This window comes from Piliocolobus tephrosceles, chromosome 1 (genome assembly GCF_002776525.5).
Source record: "Piliocolobus tephrosceles isolate RC106 chromosome 1, ASM277652v3, whole genome shotgun sequence".
Classification (NCBI taxonomy): Eukaryota; Metazoa; Chordata; class Mammalia; order Primates; family Cercopithecidae; genus Piliocolobus; species Piliocolobus tephrosceles.
Window position 1 is genome coordinate 157,079,167 of NC_045434.1, and position 16,810 is coordinate 157,095,976.

The following is a 16,810-nucleotide window of genomic DNA, read 5'->3' on the forward strand; positions in this document are numbered from 1 at the left end:
GGGGGCGGCGGCCGGGCGCGGGGGCGGCGGGGCGCGCGGGGCCAAGCGCCCGCGGGAGGCGGGCGGCGTGGGGCGTGCGGCCGCGCGGGGCTCGGGGTGCGGAGTGTGGACGTCCGAGTGCGCGCCCGTGCGCCGCCGTGGAGCGCTGGCCGCCGGGCTCCCGGCCCCGTCTCACGGCGCGTCGGAGCTGGCCTGGGGGCGCGGGAAGCCGTGGGGCGCACAGAGCGGCTCCGGCGAGGCTGGCCGCGGCGCATACGCACACGCAGCCGTGGGGCTCGGCCCGCTCGGCATCCGCACTGGGGTCTGGGGGCGGGCCAGGCGGCGCCGGGGGCCGAGGGCGCGCCACTGCCGGGCGTCTAGCGCCTGCCTTCAGCCTCCTCGGGGGACCGCACACAGTTCGTCACCTCGGGGTAGGCGGCGGGGCGCGGGGGCGGCGGCGCGGGGCAGGCGGGCCTCAGCACTCCCGGACCGACTCCGAGGGTGTTGCCGGGCTGGGTTGTTGTTAGCGCGCGCGTGTTTTTCCCGAGGGGTAGCGGGGCGACCTCGCCCATGGGCATTTCCGCGGTTTTGCGCAGCCCTCGTTGGGGTGTCAGTGGCGACGCGGGGAGCCCCGGGCGCCCGGCTCGGCCCCCCGGAGGGGAGCGGCGCGGAGGGGCGGGGTGTGTGTAAATGTTGCGCACTCGCTTTTCCCCCGCCCCCGCCCCCGTCCAGGGTGCTGGCGTGGGTCCTTGGCTGTCCGGCGGCGACTGTAAATAGAGCCTGGATGTTGTTTACATGAAGGATCCGGCGGGAGGAGTCTAAGAGGAGGCGGCGGCGGTGGAGGAGGAGTAGGCGGGAGGGAGGAGAGAGGAAGACCGGAGTCCCCGCGGCGGCGGCGGTCCGGAGAGAGGGCGAGCCCCGCGCGGCACCGGGGACCGGGCGCTACCACGAGGCCGGGACGCTGGAGTCTGGGGTAGGAGGGAGAACGGGCACGGGGCGGGAAGAGGGGTCCGTCAGTGGTATTTTTAGCTTGCACCCTGCCACGCAGATTCTCCCTGGCCGGAGGGGAGGAGGGTGGAGGGAGGGCGGGGAAGCCTCGGTTTCTCTGCACGTTCGGGAACGCCTTCTACCCCTTCATTCTCTCATTCCCAGTCTTTTCCCGCTTCTCTCCGGGCTCACCTGTTTATTTCCGTCAGCTGGAGCTCGCGGTTTTTTATATAGGCATGAGGGTCTGTTTCTTTTATTAGAAACATTATTGGGGAGAGGGGTGCTTTGCTGTAATTTGTGCTGGTCTAGGTCGGTTTTCAGGAAGGGGGAGGGGACTTGGCGGAGACGCCGGCTCCTGGCCGCAGCTGACCCCAGGGCTTCTCTCTGCCTCCCTGTGCGAGGAATTCTTTCCCTCACTCTGCTATCCGCACTCCAGCTGCCACCTTCCTGGAGAAAGACCACACCTGTGCTTATCCCCGCTTTGGAGGAGAGGTGAGCTAAGAAACCAGGGAATTCTTTGCTCCCCAGGGTTCTTAGTTATTCCCCTCCCCAATCCCAGCATTGGCCAAAAATTGTTGCTTTCACCTGCTGATTTCATTTGGCATGTCTGTCCCCAGCCTCCCTTTCCCCGGGCAAGTTGTGGTCGGCAGATGTTTTGGGATTTTCTCTTCCCTCTGAATCTGTCCCCCACCAACCAGCAAATAGCTCCTGGGCCTAGGTTGAGGGAGAGAGAGAAGTGACCCCCTTCGGCCAGTGCGCTGATTTTTATTCCCCTCTGGGTCTTCTAATGGAATCTGCTCTCATGCTGTAGCCCCCTTTAGTTTCCCCCTAAGCTTAACCCAGAGCCAGGCCTAAGCAGCCTGTCTCTGGCTTTCTTTCCCCAGGCCCCACCCTGGCCCCTTTTGCTTTTCCAGCGCCAAAAAAACGCCTCCCAAGCAGAAGACACACCCAGCCCAAGTCTAACCATTCCAAAAGGGAGGAGAACACAGAGGAAGAGCAGAGACCCAAGGGTCTCCTTCTGTCCTGAATATTCCAACAGCGTTTCCCTCTAAAAGCCTCCTAGCTTTATAATCCCTTTATTCTTCTTACCAGTTGACCCTCCCCTCCTCTTTCCCCTTGTCCTATTATAGGTATTTGGGGAGACGGGTGGAGAAAGAGGTTGTCACCCTCTCTTCTTTACAGTGAGGCATTTTTCTTTTTCTTAGTCTTTTCATTTATTAGATGTTTAGCATGTAAAATATGTGAATCTGTTTGCAGGCTTATTTGAACTTGTTTTCTTGCTGGTAAGGAATAGCTGATATTCTAAAGGGAAGGAGGGGGGAAAAGATCAGAAGTAACGCTCTCAGTTTTCCCCGTTTGAGCATCCGCAGAGTTGCCAGAGAAGACCCTCCTGTAAAAACCAACAGTCTCCCTTCCATGACATCACCACCTAAGCCCTTCCAACTTTAGCTTCAGAACAGGAAGAAGGCTCAAAATAGAACTACCTTAGGAATCCAGCTCCTTGAAAAGATCAACTTTTAAATCAGCTGTAGAAAGAACACAGTGAACTTTGACATGGGGAGTGAGAAGGAAGAGAAGACTATATAGTGTTCATAATTGGTTCCTTGAGGGGAGGGTTAGGGGATACTTTCCATGTATTTCAAAAAAACTTTCCTCTAGAGTTGGGTACCTAGACCACTGAATGATAAATAGGATAGCTCAAGATTCATTTATTATTCCTAAGTTTTGATGTGTGAACAATAACAAGCACTTTTCAGAATATGAAAGAGGGGCTCCTCTGCAGAATCTGCTCTAAATAGAGAAGGTTGTTTCAGGAAGCTAGGAGGGCACTTCAGGAAGACAGAGAACCTAAAGGATGCAGTGACAGCTGTTGTGAGTATGTAAGTTGAGAGGCTCATAAACAATAATTGTAATAAACAATAATTGTAACTTTTGTGGATGACTGATACCTTGGACAAAGAAGTAAGGATGTCAGGATTTCCAGCTTTACCTTGGAAATTAACTCCTTATCTTTGAATCTCAGTGTCTCCATTCAGTCCCTGAATTGAGATATGCCTTCCTCTCTGAGCTAAAATAGTTACTCAGTCTTTTGGAAGGGCTGCCTAATAAATGATAATCACTGAAGTGTTGACAACTTAAGGATTGGAAGTGGAGCAGAAAATACTTGGTATAATTTGAGCACTTGGTGGGTGCTGTAAGATGACTTGCTGGTTGATGGGGTAACATCTTTTACTCTGGTTCAGGTTTAAAAGAATCCAGGTGACAGAGACGGGATACCTGCCCTAATATGGTAGCCACTAGCCACGTGGCTGTTAACCACCTGAAATATGGCTAGGATGAGGAAGAGCTCAATTTTAAATTTTATTTAATTTTAAAAGTTGATAACTTGATTTAGTTATTGGAAAGCTTATTTATGTTTGGAAACGTACTTGAGCTTACGCATCTACTTTTGAAACTAAGTGTTTTGAAATTCAAACAAAAATTAAGTATTTTGATGAAGGTTTAGAATTGGGATATGTAAGTGCAAAGTACTCTTCAGATTTCAAAGACTTAGTGCAGAAAAAGACAGTAGAATAGCCCATTAATTTTATGTTGATTCCATGTTTAGATGATAATGTTTTAGATATATTGGGTTAAATGAATATGCTATTAATTCCACCTGTTTGTTAATGTGGCTACTAGAGAATTAAAAATTACATGTGTAGCTTTTGTTATACTTCATGGGACAGCTCAGGCCTGCATCACTCCTTTTCATCTGTGGATTAATTCCTTTTTTTTCTTTTCTTTTTCTTTTTCTTTTTTTTTTTTTGAGATAGAGTCTCTCTCTGTCTTTCAGGCTGTGCAGTGACACGATACCAGCTCACTGCAACCTCCACCTCCCAGGATCAAGCGATTCTCCTGTCTCAGCCTCCAGAGTAGCTGGGACTACAGGTGTGCACCACCATGCCTGGCAGATTTTTTGTGTTTTTAGTAGAGATGGGGTTTCCCCACTTTGGCCAGACTGGTCTTGAACTCCTAAGCTCGGGCGATTCAGCCGCCTTGGCCTCCCAAAGTGCTGGGATTACAGGCATGAGCCACTGTGCCTAGCCCCATGGATTAATTTCAAAAGTAGTGACTGTATGAAATATTGTTATTTCATGTTTGTGTTTCTACTTTCCACTGCTGTGTTCCATGTGATGATTGGGGACCCCAAGTATTACATTATTACTATTACAATAGATCAGTGTAGAAGTCCCGGGTTCTAGAATGGCTAGCAGGGGTGTGATGGGAAAATTTGGATACCCACATACCTGGCTATTGCTGCTTTTGTAAAAGGATCCTGGGCATAGCAAAAGATACAATGTGTGGCAAAGTAACAATTGTGACACCTGGTGGCATTTTAGTGATTCTACTCATCTGTTACTCACTTCCATTTATTTTTTCTTTGCTTCATCTACTTTCTGCCCCCATCCCCACTAAATCACAGCTCCACTGGTGATTGGGCCCACAAGGTTGCTGACTCCTTTCCTCCAAAAAAAGTATAGTGCTAACATGAATAGAGGTAGTGCTGTTTTTGGATTTTGTCTAATGAGATTCAGAAATCGCACTGGAAGGAACTTAGGGGCTATTCAGTGCTATCCCTTTAGTTTATAGATGACAAACTGCCAAACACCTCACCTAAGACCATGTAGACAGACTGGAATTAAACATACTCTTGTTGATAACTGTTTAGAGGCTCCCTGAGAAATGGAGAGGTTCATCAATTAATCAGTATTTGTTGAGCTAGCATTTTGTGAAAATGACCACTAAGTGTTGTGAAGGGATGTGAGTAAAACAGTTTCTGACTTTAGAAAGAGTCCTGTTGACTTGAGGAAATAAGATATAAACAGCACCACATTAAATTGCAGTATACAACACAGCACTTAATGAGTGCAGTGCCACTGTGGCATGTGTTACTAGTAGAAATGTGTTCATTTTGTAGATGTAGGAATAGAAGCTTCGGGAAAGGTGGAACCTGCAGGGACGTGGAGTATAATTGTGTTCCTGGAACAGCCCAAGGCTGTACAGTTGGAGGTCATTGCAAGTCTTTGGTATTGGCCCCTTTGGCTGTCCATCAAGGGAATTTGAAAATCCGAGACCCAGCATTTTCTTTTTTTTTTTTTTTTTTTTTTTTTTTTGTGACGGAGTCTCGCTCTGCCGCCCAGGCTGGAGTGCAATGGCCGGATCTCAGCTCACTGCAAGCTCCGCCTCCTAGGTTTAGGCCATTCTCCTGCCTCAGCCTCCCGAGTAGCTGGGACTACAGGCGCCCGCCAAATCGCCCAGCTAGTTTTTTGTATTTTTTAGTAGAGACGGGGTTTCACCGTGTTAGCCAGGATGGTCTCGATCTCCTGACCTCGTGATCCGCCCGTCTCGGCCTCCCAAAGTGCTGGGATTACAGGCTTGAGCCACCGCGCCCGGCCGACCCAGCATTTTCAAATGGTGGTGCTGCGGTAATAAGGAAATCATAGATTAATTGGAGACCGTCAGGGTTTTTAGAGATGTTTAGCCAGGAGTGGATCATTTTGAAGTTATCTGGCATATAAAACTGACTTGTGAGCAAACCATAAAATCTAAAATCCGAGGGGTGAGAGTGGTGAAATGTGATGTGGAGCAAAATCGGAAAGTCAATTAACTGTGGAGTATACAGTTGGACTAAAAGTATTTGTGCTGAGTACATGTTTGAAGGGGAGAGGCCCATTTTGTATACTATAGGGCCAGTCATGTATTTATAAATTTTTAGTCTCCTGGAGACTTTTTGGACTAAACTCTTGGTTAACATGAGGAAGAAAGCTCATTCTTCTCTGTGTTACTGTGTCTATAGGGTTTTTTCTTTTTCGTCCACATGGACCTGCTAAAGTTTCGTAGCATGAGATCAATTAGGGGCCAGTGCTCAAAGTCAGTAAAATGATGACACTCCTCTAATCACTCTCAGTTAATGCTTTTCTTTGAGAATTGGGGCTAACTTTGCACAGGGCAGTGGTCCTTGACTTTTTTTTTGCCTTTCTGCCTATTTCTTTTTCCATCAAAGAGAAGAAAATTCTGTAACCTGCCACTCCCATGAATCTTTGGCACAAATTAGTTTTTAAAAACCCAGTATAGCAAAATTTTGCAATAAAATGCAAGTATACATTCTGTGTACTTGTGACAAAGCAGTAATTGACATTTGAGCAACTTTTGCTGACATATTTATAACATTTCACTGTGGTCAAATTTGGCCATTTTATATAGTATCACTGAATTGGATGATAATTTTCAAATTGGAAAACAAATCACACTTGTTAAAAGACCAGTGGATTTAAATATACTAAACTATAGTTTAAATTTAAAAGTATTTTCAAATATTTTGCGTGGCCCACAACTTATGTTACCTTCAATTATTTAATATATAATCAGATACTTAAAAGTTTAAAACAGAATTTTCATTTTAGTTTATAAATAAGAGGGATGTAGTGTGTTTTTTGTGCTTATATTTTGTACACCATGTTGATTGATTGCTTGAGAAAAGGTCTTTGTCACCTAGGCTCGAGTGCTGTGGTGCAGTCGTGGCAGCCTCAGCCTTTCATGTTCAAGCAATCCTCTGACCTCAGCCTCCGAAATAGCTGGGACTACAGGCCTGTGCCACCATACCCTGCTAATACTATTTTTTGTAGAGACAGGCTTCCACTATGATGTTGCCCAGGCTGGTCTTGAACTCCTAGACTCAAGCAATCCTCCCGCCTCGACCTCCTAAGGGGCTGAGATTACAGGCGTGAGCCACCATGCCTGGCCTTGTACTCCGTATTATTTTAAAAGTTCTTTGGTAATCCAGTTTTCTATAAGTACCTGATTTTGTGATAATATTTGGTGTATGCGTGATGAAGAAATCGTTCCTAGTTGTATCATTTTTAACATAGAAGAACTAGTTTAAAATCAGTTTGGGTCCTGGAAGAAAGCATTTTACTTCACTGTTTTCTCTCTTCCTCTCTTAGTATGCAGTTATTTTTTCTTACTGTAGCCTGAGTACCTGTAGTCACTTGTTTATAAGTTTAGACAGTTCAGTTCTTAGAAGAAACATGTTGAAAAAGAAGTACTTCTGATGGATTTAAATTTTCAGAAACGCACGTTTATAAACATAATTTTCAAGAAAAAGCAAGACATATTTTTGAAGCATTTATTTTAAAAATACCATTTTGAAAACCCATATTTTTCTCCCTTGAAACTGCTTTAGAATCTGAGAGAATATTAATTTAAGTAACTATTCACAGAATAATGACAATTTGCTGCTTGTTATAATGGATGCTTGGCTTCTTTTTTTTTTTTTTTCTCATTTAGGTAGAAAGGAATCAAATGACAAAAAAGTAAGGAGAAAAAGGAAGTATCTTTTACTTATTGTACCAAAAATGTTTAGTTGTTGCATGGGTTTTGGTGACGGCTAATAGAGTGGATTTCAACTTTGCAGTACATTCGCTTCATATTTATACTTCATATTTAGACATTGAATCACACTAATACTTATTTTGGTGAAGAACAGTCTAATAACTATTGAATATGTCAGGATTATTTATTTGTCTCCATAACTTACCCAACCTTCAGTATTTCAGGGTAAGTATTCATTTTTCCAAAGCTGACAGAATTTGTGGTCAAGAAATATTAGTTGGTAATCTTCTTATCCTTTTTAGTGGAATGGCTATCTAAAATTTTACTCTAAAATAATCACAGTATCTTTGTTCACGCAGCAGATGTTTATAATTTGGGTAAAAACGTGCAACTATTTCCAAGAAGCTTAGGTTGTGGGATCCAACTGTGATTTTTTTTTTTTTTTTTTTAAATCTTCGTTGCCCTCTCGTGTTTCAACTCTGTATTACAGTTGGCTAAGACCTGGATGTTGACCTCCTTAATTTTTAGATATTTTTGCATTTTAGACAGTGTTGTTTTAATTTTTGTGTAGATGGATTGTTTCATTGGATATTACTTTTCTGAAAATAAGGTCATTTTCGTAGTACATAAAGTTAATAGTTGAGTTAGATTCACTGTACTCTTATTTTCTGACTTCCGCTGATCTAAAGAATTGATTCATCTATCTGACTTATTTGAAGTACAGTGCGAATATCTAATATGCATATAATGAGTCTTTGAAATTGAGCAAATGCCTGATGAAAACATAATTATTTTTCAAATATCTGTCAAGTTCCACTCATACTGAAATAACTTGAAACCTTATGACATGGAAAAAACCCAAGTGAATCATGGTTTTAATAAGTTGATATTCCGATGCCTGAATTCCAATTTCAGAATCCTTTGTACTTTTTATTAAAAGTAAGAAGCATCCCTAAAATGACTTCAGAGTACATCTCAAAGGTACAAATAATTTAAAAACGAGTTATGTGTATATGTTATTATTACTTTTTAAAAAGGTATTCTGAAGGTTGTATCACCATAGGTATAGAATTGACGTATACTATAGTGAAAAATATCAATGTTACTAATTTGAGTGTATTCTTAGCACTCAGAGCAAGAAAATTGAAAGTCATTTTTTGCTAATGTGCATTTTTCTTCTTAATTATAAAACCCCACTGGTTTCTGCTTCATGATCTCAGTTACTGAGAAAACTAAGCAAAAAGTAAATGTTTTTAGAAATCCTTTTGTTTGTATAAATTGTGTAAACTGAATATCCAGTTGATGGAGTTGGACAGCTAGGGTAGGGTAGAGAAAACAAAGCACTGGGTTCACTCATTTGGCATGGATCTGGGCATGGGTTCACCAAAACTTAGCAATATATGATCTCTGGTAAATCACCTAACCTCTCTAATTTGTATTTTTTTTTCTATCTATAAAATGGGGTAATATTTAATCTATTTCCAGAATCCCTTTTTGATGAATTAATGAATAATTCATTGCTAGCTCCTTTTTGAATGTTTGGCAGATGTGAAGTATTGTTGTCATGTTTGGTTATGAGCACTTTGAAGACAGGAATCATGTCTTATTTATCTTTATTTCCTGAACATCTAGAAGAGGCCTTAGAACATAGTAGTTCCTCAGTGTATATATAATCAATGATTGAGGTCAGGGAGGCACAGTCAGTGAATCCATGCATGGAAGAAATAGGCTGTGAAATATGCTGGAGGCTTACTGCATATTTGATGTATTATCAGAGTGAAAACCTAATCATGCAGTTGTTCATCCTCATTAATATGTATAAGTCATGTGTTCATCTTTCATTCTAATATAATTCAACTGGGCCTTTTAATATTTCAGCCTCACCACTTGCTGGGCCCTGATCCTTCTTTTTCTTCTGCCTCCTCACGTCTCCAACCAGAAGGGGATCTTTTAGTCCTTCACTTCATGGGGAGCCTTCAGAGAGAGTAATGCAGCCACAAGAAAGGATGCCGTTGACCGACACAGTGACTGACAGGCTGCCCTGGCTCAGTTATCACAGTGCTGATGCTGTCCATTCTAAAGGTACAGTACTGTGATAACTGAAGGATGGCAGCCATCTTGCCTTCCATCAGAGGATCCTCACCGTGCCCAGGAAGAAAGAAGGCAAAAGAGGAATGTGAAACAGGTGGCCGGGACCCAGAAACCCTCTTACCCTGTACCTCTGTCGTACTTCTCCAGGGGCATAGGGAGAGTTGTTCTGCTTCTCTTTGCCTTGTTTTGTAACATGGGGTAGTTGTTGGGGCAGCAGTGTTGTGCTAAGTGAACATATATTAAGATCTTTGGAACCTTTAGGAGACTGAAAATAGGTAAGTATGAGTTAGTATTTCTGGAATGGTAGTCAGAGAACTTTGTACCATTTTTATAAATGTGAAAGGTAACTTAATTAGAACAGCTTGGCACTTGTTGGTACACTGCTAGATTTCAAAATCAGATTCTACTTACAGGGAGGAAAAAAAGCCCAATATGTTGAACAGTATTGAAATTATTACATAAATAAAAGTCCATCATTGTAGACCGGCTTACTGAAGTGAGGAAAGAAAAAAGTATATCTTTGTCTTGAAGGAGTAGATAGTGACATCTCATATTTCTTTCAGGATATTTAGGATCTGGCCTAATTCAAAAGAATATTTACTGAATACCTATGTTATTGCTGCTGCTGTCACCTTTACATGAAAATAAAATGTAAGTTATTTTATTTCTATCAACTAAGGACTAGTCTAAAGTGATATCTGGCACAAATCGATTTCAGGAATATGAAACTGTAAACACCAAGTCAGCATCACATGTACATGAAAGACTAGGAAATTTTTTTGTTGTTGTGGCCCACATTGGAGTGCAGTGGTGTGATCATAGCTCACTGCAGCCTTGATCTCCCAGGCTCAAGCAGTCCTCCCGCCTCAACCTCCCGAGTAGTCCCGAGTAGACTGCAGGCTCAGGCCACCCGCCTGCAAATTTTTAGTAGAAACAGGAGTTCACTATGTTGCCAAGGCTGGTCTTGACCTCCTGAGCTTAATTGATCCTCCCACCTCAGCCTCCCAAAGCGCTGGGATTACAGGCATGAGCCACTACACCCAGCCATGATTAGGAAATTTAACAGAGCACACATCTTCAACCTCCATCTTACTCTAGAGAGTACTGCTGGGGGTGAAAGGTGGTTATTGGAGAACCCAGGATTTCCCACATGCCCTCTGCCAATCATCCCTCTTCCCTCTCGACTGCTAAGGACACTGTACACATGTAACAATAGCAAACAAGAAACAAAGTGCATGACTTCGATTATGTGTTAAATCACAGTACTGTGCACGGCTCAGGTAATTTCATGGAATGTATTTTAGGCTCAGAGCCTAATTGGGTATGTTACCTCTTCCTAGGCTCATGTCTGTATCAGGGAGCCTGTGGATGTCTGACTGGTGTGGGAACCCAAAGCAGTGACCCATATGCTTGAGCAAAGAGAACGGAGATGGCCGAGGTCAGGCCCTAATTTGAACCGCAAAGAGAAGAGGGGCCAGGGAGGGGAAAACCATACGTGAATTTTGTTTGTTTGTTTTAAAGACAGAGTCTCAGTCTGTCGCCAGGCTGGAGTGCAGTGGCTCAAATCTTGGCTCACTGCAGCCTCTGCCTCCTGGGGTCAAGCAATCCTTGGGCCTCAGCCTGCCGAGTAGCTGGGATTACAGGTGTGCGCCACCGTGCCCAGCTAATTTTGTATTTTTGGTAGAGATGGGGTTTCACCATGTTAGCCAAACTGGTTTCAAACTCCTGTCCTCAAGTGATTCTCCTACCTCAGCGTCTCAAAGTGCTGAGATGACGGGCATGAGCCACTGCACCCGGCCTCGTGTGACTTTTTAACATACTGTGAACCTTACCTACTATCAGCACTGCCAACTCCATGTCTTAGATACAGGCCAGGTGTATTATTAGGTCCTCCACTGGGACACAATGGGGAAGAAAGGGAACTGAAAGGGAGTAGGCCTGCTACAGAGAGGTTCTGTCTTGTCCTTCATTGTGCCAGTCCTCAGACATTGATGGTCACTGTATTCCTTTGCTGGCGATTGCAGTTCCCTTTAGTGTCTCTTCCCTCTTTACCCAAAGAGGAATCATTCTTAGTAGTGACGCCTTGAACCACACTTGGTTGGCCCAGAACTGTTATTTTTCAGATACATTGACCACATTATAGCCCAGTACCTTCACATGTCCTCATAGATCCACAATTTCTCTAAGCTGTGTAAGCTACACTATGTTTTTCATTAATTACAGACAGAGAGGGCTCTCCCCGGTTATTATGCTACCACTCCTGAAATTCCTTGGAGTTTTCTTATAAGGAATTTCTGACAGAAACTCTGGAAGAACTTTTAGGAAGGGCAAGTTATGAGATTGGTGAATCCTCAAGTAATCTGAAACACTCCTAATATTTAGTGTTTTAGCAGGTGGAAAAAAAGTGCTTCAAGAAGTAATGTGTTGTGCAATCATTGGCCTTGGTGAAGATTTCACCACCTTCCCTGATCTTCCTGTTTTCCCCGTTACTAGTTTTATAAAAATTCATTGGGTTTTATACTTACCCAACCTTGACCTCAAAATCTACAGCCAGGCCTGTGGGGTGTTGAAGAACTGAGTGTTGGGCGTCATTTGCAGTCACCCCTGCGGACAGAGTTGTGCTGGGTCCCCTTTCCTCTAAACAAGAAGGCTGAGGCTCAGTCTGCAGCAGGAGCTCCAGAAGCTTGCCTGGACCTGGAGGTCTTTGGCATCTTCAAGGCATTTCTTAGATGTAAGGTGTTCCAACAGGTTAAGTGAGAAGTGATGCAAGACAGATCCGATGGGGTTTTTCCACTGCCTTGCTTAAAACATAGTATGTGTTTGGTTGGTGTATTCATTGCATTTTTCAGTTTAGGTGAAGTATGTGAGAATGGGAAGATTGCAGTTAAACCTAGAAATACCATATAATCCAGCAATTCCACTTCTGGATACATACCCAAAAGATGTGAAAGGCGGCAGTCTGACAGATATTGTACACCCATGTTTATAGCAACATGATTCACAATAGCTAAAAGGTAGGAGCAACCCCAGTGTCCATTGATGGATAAGTAGATAAATGAAATGTAGCGTATACCTACATTGGAATATGATTCAGCCTTAAAAGGAAGAAAATTCTGACATATGCTACAACATGGATGAACCCTGAAGATACCATGCTAAGTGTAATAAGCCAAACACAAAAGGACATATACTGTATGATTCCACTCATATGAGGCCCCTAGAGTTGTTAAATTCATACAGCCGGGAATCTGATGGTTGCCAGGAGCTGGGGGAGAGGGAGAAATGGAGAGTTAGTGTTTAATGAAGTTGTATTTGGGGAAGATGAAAAAATTCTGGAGATAGATGATGGTAGTTGCACAACACCATGAATGTACTTAATGCCACAATGTACACCTAAAAATGGAAAATTTTATGTGTATTTTACCACAATAAAAGAGATTCAGGATAATAACCCTCTTCAAGTCAAAAACAGGATTTAGTTGATTTCTCTACTCTCCTTTAGTTTTCAGTGTGAAGATAACTGCTGTTTCAAGTAAGCAAGTACAGTGTAATTGCCATATCTTTATGCATTGCAAGTTCTCTAATCTGAAGTCCTTTACACATGTTTCAGGGTTTCCAACATAGCATAGCTTTAAAATTGTGTAAAATGTAAAGAAAACTAAATATAGTAGCAATGAGTATTAAAAACAATGAGAAAAAGGTGTGGACAAGAAGTTAGCTGATGTAGCATCTCTTGCTGGCTTTATGTCTTTTCTGGTGAAACTGGGCAACTCACTGGTCCTCCTCCTGTTCCAGCTGCATCAACTGCGCACCTCTTTGGAGTTATGCTACCACTCCTGAAATTCTTTGGAGGTTTCTTAAACAGAAAAGGAATTTCTGACAAACTCTGAAAGAACTCATAAGAAGGGAAAGGTCTGGGATTGGTGAATCCTCAAGTAATTTGAAATACTCCTAATGTTTAGTGTTTCAAATTACTTGAGGATTCACCAATCTCAGACCTTTCCCTTCTTAGGGAAATCATATATATAAATAATCATACATGTAAGAGACTAAAGCAGCATTTAAATGTGGCATGTTATTTCTTAAAATATAAACATACAATATGTGAAATCAAACAATAGCATTAGTATTAAGTATAGTTTTAAAAAGTATCCTAGTCTTAAAAGTCAAGTATTAGCAGCTTCATTAAAGGCGCATTCTACAACTTGCTGTCTGTCACGAATAGTTTTCCTATTTGTTATATGCTTAAGTTTGATGATAAGAATACAACCATTGAGGCTGGAAATAGCAATAACCTTCCCTAAGGGATCACATATTTTATTAGCTGTGGGTAAAAAGCATTCATTTGTGGACCATATCTGTTTCATCACAAAGTCCTCACTTAGGGTCATGCTTTGGAAATCAGATTTTAGTTAGGAATGTTGGACTTCCCCCACCAGATCCTGTACAGTATTCTACCTTGATCATCCCACACAGAGCTGGAGCAGACAGCTAGCTCTTGTTCCTGCCTGCCGCATTAATTTCAAATATTTTGCTATGCCTAGTACATTTCTAGCTTCTCTGAATAGCCAACCAGTTGTAAGTGTGCCACAAACTTCCCTTATCCTGTTTTGGGGGGCCCAGGGGAGACAGGGTCTTCCATAGCCCAGGCTTAGAGTGCAGTGGTGCTACCTTGGCTCACTGCAGCCTCAGCCTCCTGATTAGCTGAGACTATGGGTGTGCACCACCATGCCCGGCTAATTTTTCAAAAATTTTTTTGTAGAGACAGGTTCTCACTGTATTCCTCAGGCTGATCATGAACACCTGGGCTCAAGCAGTCCTCCTGCTTTGGCCTCCCAAAGTGCTGGGATTACAGGCCTAAGCCACCACGTTGGCTTGTCTATCCCATTCTTTTTTTTTTTTTTTTTTTGAGACGGAGTCTTGCTCTGTCGCCCAGGCTGGAGTGCGGTGGTGCGATCTCGGCTCACTGCAAGCTCCGCATCCCGGGTTCACGCCATTCTCCTGCCTCAGCCTCCCGAGTAGCTGGGACTACAGGTGCCCGCTACCGCGCCCGGCTAATTTTGTGTATTTTTAGTAGAGACAGGGTTTCACCGTGGTCTCAATCTCCTGACCTTGTGATCCGCCCGCCTCGGCCTTCCAAAGTGCTGGGATTACAGGCGTGAGCCACCGCACCCGGCGTCTATCCCGTTCTTAAGTGAGTAGCTTTCTTTCAGATCAGTTGCTCTTTGAGACGAGCCTCTCATGTTTTTACACTCGAGAGAATTTTTTCCTTTAAAAATTGCTTCCTTAAAATCTACATTCATATTTACAGGTCTATTCATAGTTTGTCTTCACCATTACCAGTCACCATTTTTTGTTTTTGTTTTTTGAGATGGAGTCTTGGTTTGTCGCCCAGTTGGAGTGCAGTGGCACAATCTTGCCTCATTGCAACCTCCACCTCCTGGGTCAAGCGATTTTCCTGCCTCAGCCTCCCAAGTAGCTGGGACTACAGGCATGGACCACCATGCCTGGCTAATTTTTAAAATTGTTTTAGAGATGGAGTTTCGCCATGTTGACCAGGCTGGTCTCGAACTCCTGACCTCAGGTGATCTGCCTGCCTCAGCCTCCCAAAGTGCTGGGATTACAGGTGTGAGCCACTGGGCCTGGCCTCTAGTCATCATTTTATTTATTTATTTTTTTGAGACAGAGTCTTGCTCTGTCACCAGGCTGGAGTGCAATGGCGTGATCTCGGCTCACTGCAACCTCTGCCGCCCGGGTTCAGGCGATTCTCCTGCCTCAGCCTCCCGAGTAGCTGGGATTACAGGAATGCGCCACAACGCTTGGCTAATTTTTTTTTTTTTTTTTTTTGAGATGGAGACTTGCTCTGTCACCCAGGCTGGAGTGTAGTGGTGAGATCTCAGCTCACTGTGAGCTCCGCCCCTGGGTTCACGCCATTCGCCTGCCTCAGCCTCCCAAGTAGCTGGGACTGCAGGCACCCGCCACCATACCTGGATAAGTTTTTGTATTTTTAGTAGAGATGGGATTTCACTGTGTTAGCCAGGATGTTCTTGATCTCCTGACCTCATGATCCACCCACCTTAGCCTCCCAAAGTGCTGGGATTACAGGAGTGGGCCACTGCGCCCAGCCTAGTCATCATTTTTAACCACAAGGATTCTTCATCAAGCATGAACAAGTTAGGTAAGGGAGGCACCAAAAGTCCATTTTGTATTTTTCGTTCATATTTAAGACATGATAAGTGTAAGGATTCCCACAAGAACATGTGCCTGAGCTGGGCATGGTGGCTCACACCTGTGATCCCAGTACTCTGGGAGACAAAGGTGGTCAACACCAACCTGAGTAACAAAGTGAGACTGTCTACCAAAAAAGAAAGCAGCCAAGCGTGGTGGCGCATGCTTATAGCCCCAGCTCCTCGGGAGGCTGAGGCAGGATCGTGTGAGCCCAGGAGTTCGATGCTGCAATGAGCTAGGATGGTGCCGCTGCACTCCAGCCTGGGTAACAGTCAGACCCTGTCTCTTAATAAATAAATAAGCAAGCAGGCATGGAACATTCTCAGCTGGGTTCTTTAAGCTGTCTGACAAGGTTTCGGGTTGTAATACATGCGTCTAATGTAAATATGTTAAAATTCACATAATTGAAGTGGAGTAAAGTAATCTGATTATACGTTGCTTTATACATTTGGACTATTACTGTGTTTTATTTTCCATGAGATTATGAGGAGATTGATGATGTTAGAAAGTGAGAAGAAATAGAGAACCATTTTGATTTAGTCTGTAGAAAATGTACTTTCACTTTTTGGCTACTATCTTTGTAAATGAAATTCCAGAAAAATTACTTAGACTCCCATTGTTTTTTTTCAGTTTGAAAATGAGTGTCTTCGAACCAGGAATATTTTGGGGTCCATTGAGGGGTAGCTGTCTAGGGCACTTTGCTGGGAAGATGTCGAGACCACATCTGGGCTCTGCAGGAAGGAGTGCTGTAACCACCTGTCTAGGTCTACCTGTGATCAACCCGGGTGTGCTGTGGACATCAGACTGAGGAGGAGTGCTACATTTGCCGATACCTTAGTACAGCAATATTTGTAGTGTAGAAGCTTAGATCCTCTGGAATAGCAGAAATTCCTAGATTTCTGGAAAACCGTGTCACTGGGAATATAGACACCTTTTTTTATGGAGAGGGAATTATGGATTGTTAATTTTAAAAGTCTACCGTAGTGTAATATATAGTGTATATTGAGACATGAATCTTTCCACTTATCATTCACTAACATCTGTTAAAAAAAAAAAAAAAAAAAACCTGATCAGGTCTCAAGCTATTCTAATAGCACTAGTCTAATAGCATAAAATTTGCTACTGTTAAATAAATGTTTATCCACTGCAT

General features: G+C 43.5%; 1 non-coding gene across 1 annotated transcript; it reads left to right on the forward strand.

Annotated features, from left to right (window-relative positions):
• Positions 1 to 860: 860 nt before the first annotated feature.
• On the forward strand, positions 861 to 12,883 carry LOC111539400. The gene is made up of 2 exons (XR_003309401.1): positions 861 to 952; positions 9,220 to 12,883. It is a non-coding gene; the product is annotated as an uncharacterized LOC111539400 (transcript).
• The last annotated feature ends 3,927 nt before the right edge of the window (positions 12,884 to 16,810 follow it).